At 47.9% G+C, this 9,596-nt stretch overlaps 2 long non-coding RNA genes across 2 annotated transcripts; one reads left to right on the forward strand and one right to left on the reverse strand.

Moving 5' to 3' along the window:
- Positions 1-1,103: 1,103 nt before the first annotated feature.
- LOC102414455 lies at positions 1,104-2,885 on the reverse strand. Its single transcript, XR_327661.3, has 4 exons — positions 2,730-2,885; positions 2,304-2,364; positions 1,476-1,621; positions 1,104-1,281 (listed from the first exon to the last, which is right to left on the reverse strand). It is a non-coding gene; the product is annotated as an uncharacterized LOC102414455 (long non-coding RNA).
- A 146-nt stretch (positions 2,886-3,031) lies between these two features.
- LOC123331617 lies at positions 3,032-5,250 on the forward strand. The gene is made up of 2 exons (XR_006548354.1): positions 3,032-3,172; positions 4,992-5,250. It is a non-coding gene; the product is annotated as an uncharacterized LOC123331617 (long non-coding RNA).
- The last annotated feature ends 4,346 nt before the right edge of the window (positions 5,251-9,596 follow it).

Consider the following 9,596-nt stretch of genomic DNA (forward strand, 5'->3'; position numbering starts at 1 on the left):
AAAAGGCAAATCCATAGACACAGAAAGTAGACTAGTAATGGCTGGGGCTGAGAGATTTGGGGGGAAACGAGGAGTGACAGCTGAAAGGGGACTGGGTTTCTTTGGTGGTTATGACAGCATTCTGTGATTAGATAATGGTGATGGTTGTAAATATACTATTAATAAAAGCCACAAAGCTGTACACTCGAAAATGGTGAATACTGGGAATTCCCTGTTGGTCTAGTGGTTAGGATTCAGGGCTTTCACAGTCCTGCAGGGATGTGATGGTGGGAGGGGGAATTCCATCCCTGGTGGCGGAACGGAGATCCTGCAAGCTGTGTGGCCCCAAATTTTTTTGTTTAAATAAAAAATGGTGAATATTATGGCATGTGAATTAAATCTCAGTTAAAAAATTTTTTTTTAAAAACAGAGAATTCCCTGTGGTGTTTAGGAGTTCATGATTCCATTGCAGGGGGCACAGGTTTGATTGATCTCTGTTCCGGGAACTAGGATCCAGCATGCAGATAAAAAGAAAAAGAAAAGAAAAAATAATAAACGTGGGAGTTTGGGATTAGCAGATGCAAATTATTATGTATAAATTGGATAAACAACAAGGTCCTGCTGTATAGCACAGGGAACTATATTTAATATCCTGTAATAAATCATAACAGGAAAGAATATGAAAAAGAGTATATATATATGTGGTATATATGATTCAGTATAACTGAATCACTTTGCTGTACAACAGCAGGAATTAACACAGCATTGCAAATCAACTCTACGTCAGTAAAATAAATCAAAGCATAGTTGTCATAAAAATCTCAGTTGCTGTCCACAGTAAATCGGAAAACTGGCAGGTGTGATAAATCCCACTTATCTGGTGTGAGAAGTGTTGGTGTGTGACTGTGCGTGCAGGAGAGGAAAAGCAGGGTGCTTTTCCCTTGTCAGGGCTTCAGAGCACAGAGGCCCCAAAAGGCTCCCCATGGGCTGAGAGGTGGCCCGGGCCAGGCAGCCCTGGACAAGGGTCAGGAGCCTGGTTGGGGTGGGGATGGTTCAGGGCTCCTTAGGTTAGAGCTGGGCCTCCAAGGACCCTGAATCCTGCAATTCAGACACCAGTTCTGTAATAGAGTCAGGCACATTCAATGAATTTATTTTTTTGCCCACAAGTTGATTTTGTTCAAACCCCAAAGATAAAATGTTGCTTCAAAGAATTCCTGACCCCAGGAAGGTGGACTCTCCAGTCTGCAGGGGACTGGGAGAGGATTCCTTTCAATACATTTTAGGGTTCTTGTTCATTTTTACCTGCAAGAGAAGCGGGTGGGGTCAGGCAGGGCCCAGAACTGACCACGGGAGGAGGACAAAGGTGGCCAGTTGGGTGGGGCCACTAGGCCTCCAGGCCAATGGAGGGAGTCCCACCACCTTCTCCCCACCACACCTGTGCCTCCCCCAAACCACACCCAGGCCTCCCTCTTACTCACACACTCCCCGATCCCTACCTGTGGTCAACCTAGGACTTCTGAGGGCATGGTCTTTCAGTGCTCTTCTTCCAGGCGTACAAGGCCATCCCAGCGACCACCACTAGCGCAGCGGGCCACACCGCAGACCCTATGGCCATGAAACCCACAGACAGAGAACCCTTTGCCTATAAGGGAGGAATGAGGTCAGGTGACCTGAGTGACACCAGGGTGACCTCACAGGATGGAGACAGTGAGGGGATTGTAGGGCTCGGGGTCCCAGACTGACAGGAGAAGGTGCAGGAACCAGAGAAAAGACAGAGACACTCAAAAAGATGGCCCCATCCTGCCCCTCCACCCCCAGTTGAGCAGAAAGAATAAACTCTAAGGCAGATGCTGGCCTTGCCCCTCCCTCTGCAGTAACAATCCGGTAATTTCAAGGCAGCGACTTGACCCTCGTGGAGATGGCACCCTCTGCCTCCTGGACTGGTGGGAGGAAACAAGTGCCCACGGGGTGGGGGGGCATCTGGGACGGGACTGCCTGTGGGGAGCCCTTCTGGGTGAGCCAGGTATAGGCTTTAGGGTTTGGGCGAGGGGGCACTCTGGCTCCTCAAGCATGGCTCCAGCCAGACCCAGGCTCCCAGCAGGGGGTGGAGGCCGAGGGCTCCCTCAGGTCCCCTGAACCTCCTGGTCTGTCGCTGGGGATGTGCTGGGGTCTCAGTCCAAGGGAAGCGGTCCCTCCACCCTCACCCCCAGGTCCCTGGAGACTTAATCTGTTCTGGAAACAGCCAGGGTCCTACTCTTGTGCTGGCAGCTGTTGGCTGGGCCTGGTCAGGTCCAGCTGGTTTTGAGGGTGGACTTGTCTCTCACCACGAAGAAGATTATCCCGCTTTTCACATCTGTCATCTTCTCAAGGTATCAGAGTTCACCCCTGTAGGGGGACACCTGTAGTCATCTTCCTTCCCACACACTCCGACTCCCCCAAGGTCCCCCGGGTCCCCCCGCAGAGACTGAGGCCCCTCCCCAACCCTTCTGGAGGGGTCGCCCAGACAAGAGACAAGTGCCACTTGCCTGGAGCTGACCTTGGGGGTTGGCGGTCCGCTGGAAGGTGACAGTGGGGTGTAGGCTGGGCCACCCCAGGGACTGCTGGGTGTGGAGAAAGGAGCATCTAGGTCCCCTCCCCCACTCTCCCCTACTTCCTGCCCAACTGCCCCCACCCCGAGCCTGTTCAAAAGTACCCCCACATGTTGGTGGGGCAGCAATCCCACTCTGGTCCCCAGTCTGGCACCCCCTCACCTTTTGAAGGAAGCCGAGCTCTCTCCTCTCCGACTCTCAGCTCTAACTAGGCCAGATCAACAAATGGACTTGGTACTGCTATTTGCTTTCTCCTCCCTCCCATGCACCACACCGCACCACCGCGGCGTCTTAGAAAAGCAGCAGCTTCCAGGAAACCAAGGTTCTGAGATCACGCATGCGTAGTTGTTCAGTCGTGTCTGACTCTTTGCGACCCCTATGGGCGGTAGCCCGCCAGGCTGCTCTGTTCATGGGATTCTGCAGACAAGAATACTGGAGTGGATTGCCGTGCCCCGCTACAGAGGCTTTTCTCAACCCAGAAATCAAACCTGCGTCTCTTACATCTCCTGTATTGGCAGGCGGTTTCTTTACCACTACCGCCACTGGGAAGCAATGGTTTGTTCCATTGTTCTCTTTCGTCTGCTCTGCAACAAAAGCTTTTAAAGGTACCAGCTGTGAGACAACTCAGGGCTCCATGGGTGCAGATGAGGGGGAGAGGGAGCGCCCAGCACTTGGGCGGGCTTCCCACGTAGATGGTAAAGGAGGCATGGAGAGGCTGTAGGCCACAGGCTGCAGAAAATGGAGCCAAAGACCCCATAACTTGGAGCCCTTTGGAGAGGAGGCTGAGCTCATGCGTAAACACAGCTGCAAGTCCAGCCGCTCAGTCCAGTCCCTGCCCACGCAGTAGCCTCCAGCTCCTACTGATCAGAATCCCTGTAGCCAATAGGTTTGGCAGCGGACATTTACTCTGGGAGGTCCCAGCCGGGAGCCTTCAGTCCTGGGAGACTTCCTGGAGGAGGTGACAGTTGGTCTTGGGAGGGCAGTGACTTGGGGAGGGCTGTGTCCTTGGGGAGAGCTAGCAGGAGGAAGCCTGAGGCTTCCTGGGGACAGGTCCTGCAGGAGGAGGCCCGGAGTCTCTGACACATACAAAACATCCCTCATCTTACCATCCACTGCCCACCATCCCTGTATCATCTACTTCCCTATGTTGGCAGAGAATACAGCCTGCCTGATGCATGTGCATTGACAACCAGGAGAACAGAGTTGCTCTTTTAATGCAAGGTTTTTTCACCATTATTTTAAGTACTATCCTGTAGATGGACATTTAGGTTTATCCCATTTTTTTCATATTATGAATTTGTGCCAATACTATGCATGCATGGATGTCTCCTTCTGACCTTCAGCTGGCATCATGCTCTGTGGCCTCTCCAGGGAGTGGCTCCCACCAATGCTCCTAGGGCTCCGCGGTTTAGGGTACCAGCTGAGGGAGTGCCACTTTATATTTTTGTAAAATATGTTTACACTTTTATAAAGAACGTTTGCATTTTTATAAAATATTTATATTTTTATAAAATACATTTATATTTTATAACATGTTTTATAAAATGTTTACATTTTTATGAAATATGCTTATAATTTTTAAGTGATAGGATTTTGATTGGTCTTTTATAAAATATTTATATAAAATATGTTTGTATTTTAATGAAATTATGTTTATATTTTTATGAAATACATTTGTAATTTTTAAGTGATGGGATTTTGATTGGTTGGTCTTTTATTTTCAGTGTTTAGGGGTTTTTTCCCCTCTCAGTATTTTTTTTAAGATTAAAAAAGTGTCATACTTTATTTGAATTTTCATGAAGCCTCAACTGCTAAGAAATAAAGGTAGTGCTCTAAAAAAAGCTCTAGAAACCCCCAAGTTGCAAAGAGCATCCACCCGGAGAAGAAAGGGGTGGGGAGCACAGTGCATCCTGGTCTGTGGCTTACCTGTATGCGTGAGCTTCCCAGGGCTGCCGTAACAAATTGCCACAAACGGCGTGGCTCAAAACAACAGGAATTTGTCTCCCGCAGTCTGGAGGCCAGAAGTCCTAACTCTAGGCATTGCAGAGTCTTCCACCCTTCCAGAGGCCCTGGGGGAGGAGTCTCCCAGCTCTCCCGCATCTGGTGGCTGCTGGCACCCCTCGGTTTGTGTTTGCATCCCTCTTATCTCTGCCTCCATCTTCCTATGGCCTTCTCTCCTATGCATCCGTCTCCTCCCTCAACTCATGGTGATTTCCTCTGGAGATCCTTCACTAGTTACCTCTGCCAAGCCCCTGGCTCTAAACAAAGTACATTCTGAGGTTCCAGATGAACATGAAGTTTGGGGGGGCCACTAGTCAACACGCTACACTGTAGGATACACATTACATTTCAAAGAAAAATTAAGATCTCTTTCTGGGGACTTTCCTGGTGGCTCAGGGGTAAAGAATCTGCCTACCATTGCAGGAGACGCGGGTTTGATCCCTGATCCGGGAAGATCCCACAAGCGGTGGAGCAACTGAGCCCAAGTGGCAAAACTGCTGAGCCTGTGCTCTAGAGCCCAGGAGCCGCAACAAGAGAAGCCGCTGCAATGGGAAGCCAGAGCACCACAACTAGTGAGTAGCCCCCACTCGCTGCAACCAGAAGAAAACCTGAGCAGCAACGAAGACCTAGCATGGCCAAAAATAAATAAATAAATACAATGTTTAAATTAAAAAAAATCTTTTAGGAGGTTTCATGAAGATTGGAGGGGAAGCCCAGAGGCTGGGAGCCTGGAGAGGAGACTGTCTGTAGAGTCCAGAAATGAAAACATTTGTCCCCACGGTAACCTGCATACTAAAGTTCACAGCAGCACTATTCACAATAGCCATAATGTAGAAACAACTCAAAAGTCCGTCAGTGAATGCATGGGTAAACAAAATGTGGTATATATACATTCAACGGGGTATTATTGTCATAAAAAAAGAGTGAACTGCTGACACGTGCTACAACATAAATCTTAGAAACATTATGCTAAGTACAACAAGATGGGTGTGAAAGGACAGATAGACTCCACCCTGTGAGTGCGGGGTGCACACAGCAGGCCTAATATACTTTCCCAGCTTTAAGAATGCAGAAACAGCCTGGATCGGCAACAGAGACATCAGTGGTTTAATGAACAGAGGGATCGTTAACACATCTGGGCAGGCCTTCCCTGGTGGCTCAGACAGTAAAGAATCTTAATGCAGGAGACCTGGGTTTGATCCCTGGGTTGGGAAGGAAATTTCCTTCCCTTGAGAAGGAAATGGCTACCCACTTCAGTATTCTTTCCTGGAAAATTCCATGGATGAGGAGCCTGGCAGGCTATACAGCCCATGGGGTTGCTAAGAATTGCACAAAAGTGAGCAACTTTCACTTACATGTCTGAGCAAGGTCCTGGAGCAACCACCTCACCGTGTGGGGTTGACAGTGGGCAGGATAAAGTGGCAGCCCTGGCTCCCAGGCACACTCCTTAGTGCTCCTTTAATAAGAACAATCACTAGCTGGGTCCTGGGGGCAAGTACGTCAGAAAGTCAGTCTTGTGCTTAAAATGCAAGTGAAGCAGGCGCTGGCCTGCACAGGGAGCAAGGCATGCACAGGGCATGCACAGGGAGCAAGAGAACAGCCCTCTTGAGGGGCCCAATCGAGCAATGAGGAACCTAGAACTGATGCAGGAAGGGGTCCCCTTCTAGGGCCCGACAGTGGGCTGTTGCCTAACACTCAGAAATGGATTGTCTGAGGAGACACACATGCTGACAAAGCAAGAGACTTTACTGAGGAGTGCCTGGGCAGAGAGCCGCAGGGTAAGAGAACTCAGGGGTCTCAAGGTTAGCAGTCTCGGGGTTTATGGTGATGGGGTTAGTTTCTGGCCAATCCTTCTGACTCAGGGTGCTGCTTGGTGGCCAGCGCGTCGCTCAGCCAAGGTGGATTCCAGGAAGAAGGATTCTGGGAGGACACATGGACCGGTGTCTCCTTTTGACCTTTCGCTAGTTCTTTTGTTTGGAGGTGGCTTGTTTGTTTCATTTTCCTTATTAGGATCTCCTGTTGTAGAATAACTCATGCGAATGGTAACTGTGGTGCCTGGCCAGGACAGTTTCAGTCAGAATAGGCAAATTCTTAGAAAATAGAATAGAGTTTACCAAGGGCTAGGGGGTAGGAAAGTGAAAGAGCAGAGTGAAAAAGTTGGCTTAAAGCTCAACATTCAGAAAACGAAGATCATGGCATCTGGTCCCATCACTTCATGGGAAATAGATGGGGAAACAGTGTCAGACTTTATTTTTGGGGGCTCCAAAATCACTGCAGATGGTGATCGCAGCCATTAAATTAAAAGACACTTACTCCTTGGAAGGAAAGTTATGACCAACCTAGATAGTATATTGAAAAGCAGAGACATTACTTTGCCAACAAAGGTCCATGTAGTCAAGGCTATGGTTTTTCCTGTGGTCATGTATGGATGTGAGAGTTGGACTGTGAAGAAAGCTGAGTGCCAAAGAATTGATGCTTTTGAACTGTGGTGCTGGAGAAGTCTCTTAAGAGTCCCTTGGACTGCAAGGAGATCCAACCAGTCCAGACTAAAGGAGACCAGTCCTGGGTATTCATTGGAAGGACTGATGCTGAAGCTGAAACTCCAATACTATGGCCACCTCATGCGAAGTGTTGACTCATTGGAAAAGACCCTGATGCTCTGAGGGATTGGGGGCAGGACGAGAAGGGGACGACAGAGGATGAGATGGCTGGATGGCATCACCGACTCGATGGACATGAGTTTGGGTGAACTCTGGGAGTTGGTGATGGACAGGGAGGCCTGGCGTGCTGTGATTCATGGGGTCGCAAAGAGTCAGACACGACTGATAGACTGAACTGAACTGAGAGGGTAGGAAGTAGTTATTGTTTAACGAGTACAGAGTTGGGGAATGAAAAAGTTCTGGAAATGGATAGTGGTGGTGGTCACACAACACCATGAATGTATTTAATGCCACGGAACTGTACATTCAGAAATTAGTTTAAATGGTAAAACTTATATTCATGTGCACTTTACCACACACAAAACAACTACACTGTAGTAACACTCCTGACCTATGAGGTTAGCCAAAATGGAAAAGCACTGTGAGGTAGTCCATTGGTGAAGCAGTGGGAAACGGGCCCTCTCTATATTCTGCCAGTGGGAATGCAAACTGGTACAACCCTTACAGAGAGGGATCAGTCCTTACTAACAAAACTGTTTGTCTTTACCTTTTGCCCTAGCAATCCAACTTCTAGGAATTTCCCTTGAAGATACTGTTGTTGCGACCCTATAGCCTTGTAGCCCAATAGGCTCCTCTGTCCATCGGATTTTCCAGGCAAGAATACTGGAGGGTAAAAAAAAAAAAAGAACACTGGAGGGATTGCCATTTCCTCCTCCAGGGGATCTTCCCGTTCGGAATTGAACCCCGGTCTCCTGCATTACAGGCAGATTCTTTACCACTGACCCACCTGGGAAGCCCACCTTGAAGATATATACCCCAACAAATATGAAAATATGTATGCACCTGGTTACTCATTGCAGCATGGTTTGTGATCACAAAACACTGGAAACAATTTAGGTGCTCATATATAAAACAGTAGGGCTTCCCTGGTGGCTCAGATGGTAAAGAATCTGCCTGCGATGCAGGAGACCTGGGTTTGACCCCTGGGTTGGGAAGATCCCCTGGAGAAGGGAATGGCTATCTATTCCAGTATTCTTGCCTAGAGAATTTCATAGACAGAGGAGCATGGTGGGCTATAATCCACAGGGTTGAAAAGAGTTGGACATTACTGAACAACAAACCCTTTTACACTTTTTCACTTTCGCAAACTAGAAATTTCATGAGAAAATTGGTTGACTCCTTCTTAACTAAATGATCTGAATCAGCTCAAAGTCAGTGTTGGCAGAAATGCAACTACCGGGCAGACGTGTCTCTTCCTACTGTACACTGAGAACATGTATCACTTCCCTGGTCTTCCTGCCAAAAATGTGTAACCTGCATTTTAAAACTATGATGAAACACCAGACATACCCACATGGAGGGACCTTCTACAGAAGAAATGGCTTGTACTCTTCAAAGATGGTAATGCCATGAATTACAAAGAATCAGCAACCCTTCCGGATTAAGATGTCTAAGAACGCAACATTTATGATTTTGAATTTTCTTTTGCTATTCAGGATATTATCAGAACAATTGATAACACCTCTATATCAAGTTTGTAGATTATTTCAATGTTACTTTATTTTGAAAACCATACTGTGGATATGTGGGCTTTCCAGGTTGCACAGTGGTAAAGAATCCACCTGCTAATGCAGGAGATGTGGGTTCGAGCCCTGGGTTGGGGAGATCCCCCAGAGTAGGAAATGGCAATCTGCTCCAGTATTCTTGCCTGGGAAATTCCATGGACAGAGGAGCCTGGTGGACTAGGGTCCATGGGGTTGCAAAGAGTTGGACACAACTGAACAACCGGGCACACAGACTGTGGGTACGTAAATGAAGTCGTAGTTCTCATAAGCCATCCTTTTCTCATAGGAATAGGACGTTCTCACAAGCATTAAATGCAGTGATTCACATACAGAGCTTAGCACAAAATATTCAGTAAATACAGGTGAAACTATTCACCTCAGATTGGGACTTGAACCCACGTGCTGGGATTTGAACTCAGCCAAAACTCTGCTTGGGACTCAAACCCACAGCTTTCCAACTAAGATTACACACCTGGTTTCAGGACCTAATGAAGCACAGATTCTTGGTGTCTCCTGGCAAAAAGAACTCAGTGAGATCAGGATGGCAGAGCAGGGGTGTGAACATGCCCCTTGGCTGATCCCTGTCCTGTGGCAGGGGCTACCACATTGCTGTGAAGTGATTGTCCTCCAATTAAATCAATAAACTGAAAAAAACAAAAAACAAAAAAACACCACCTCAGCGAGAGATAGTGATATATAAGAAGTTAATTTATTTAGAGAGAAATTCAATCCACAGAGTGTGGGCCATCTCAGAGGGTGAGCCCAGCCTCACAAGGTGGTGTAGTTAGCTTTTATGGACTGGG

The sequence above is a fragment of the Bubalus bubalis genome, chromosome 24 (genome assembly GCF_019923935.1).
Source record: "Bubalus bubalis isolate 160015118507 breed Murrah chromosome 24, NDDB_SH_1, whole genome shotgun sequence".
Classification (NCBI taxonomy): Eukaryota; Metazoa; Chordata; class Mammalia; order Artiodactyla; family Bovidae; genus Bubalus; species Bubalus bubalis.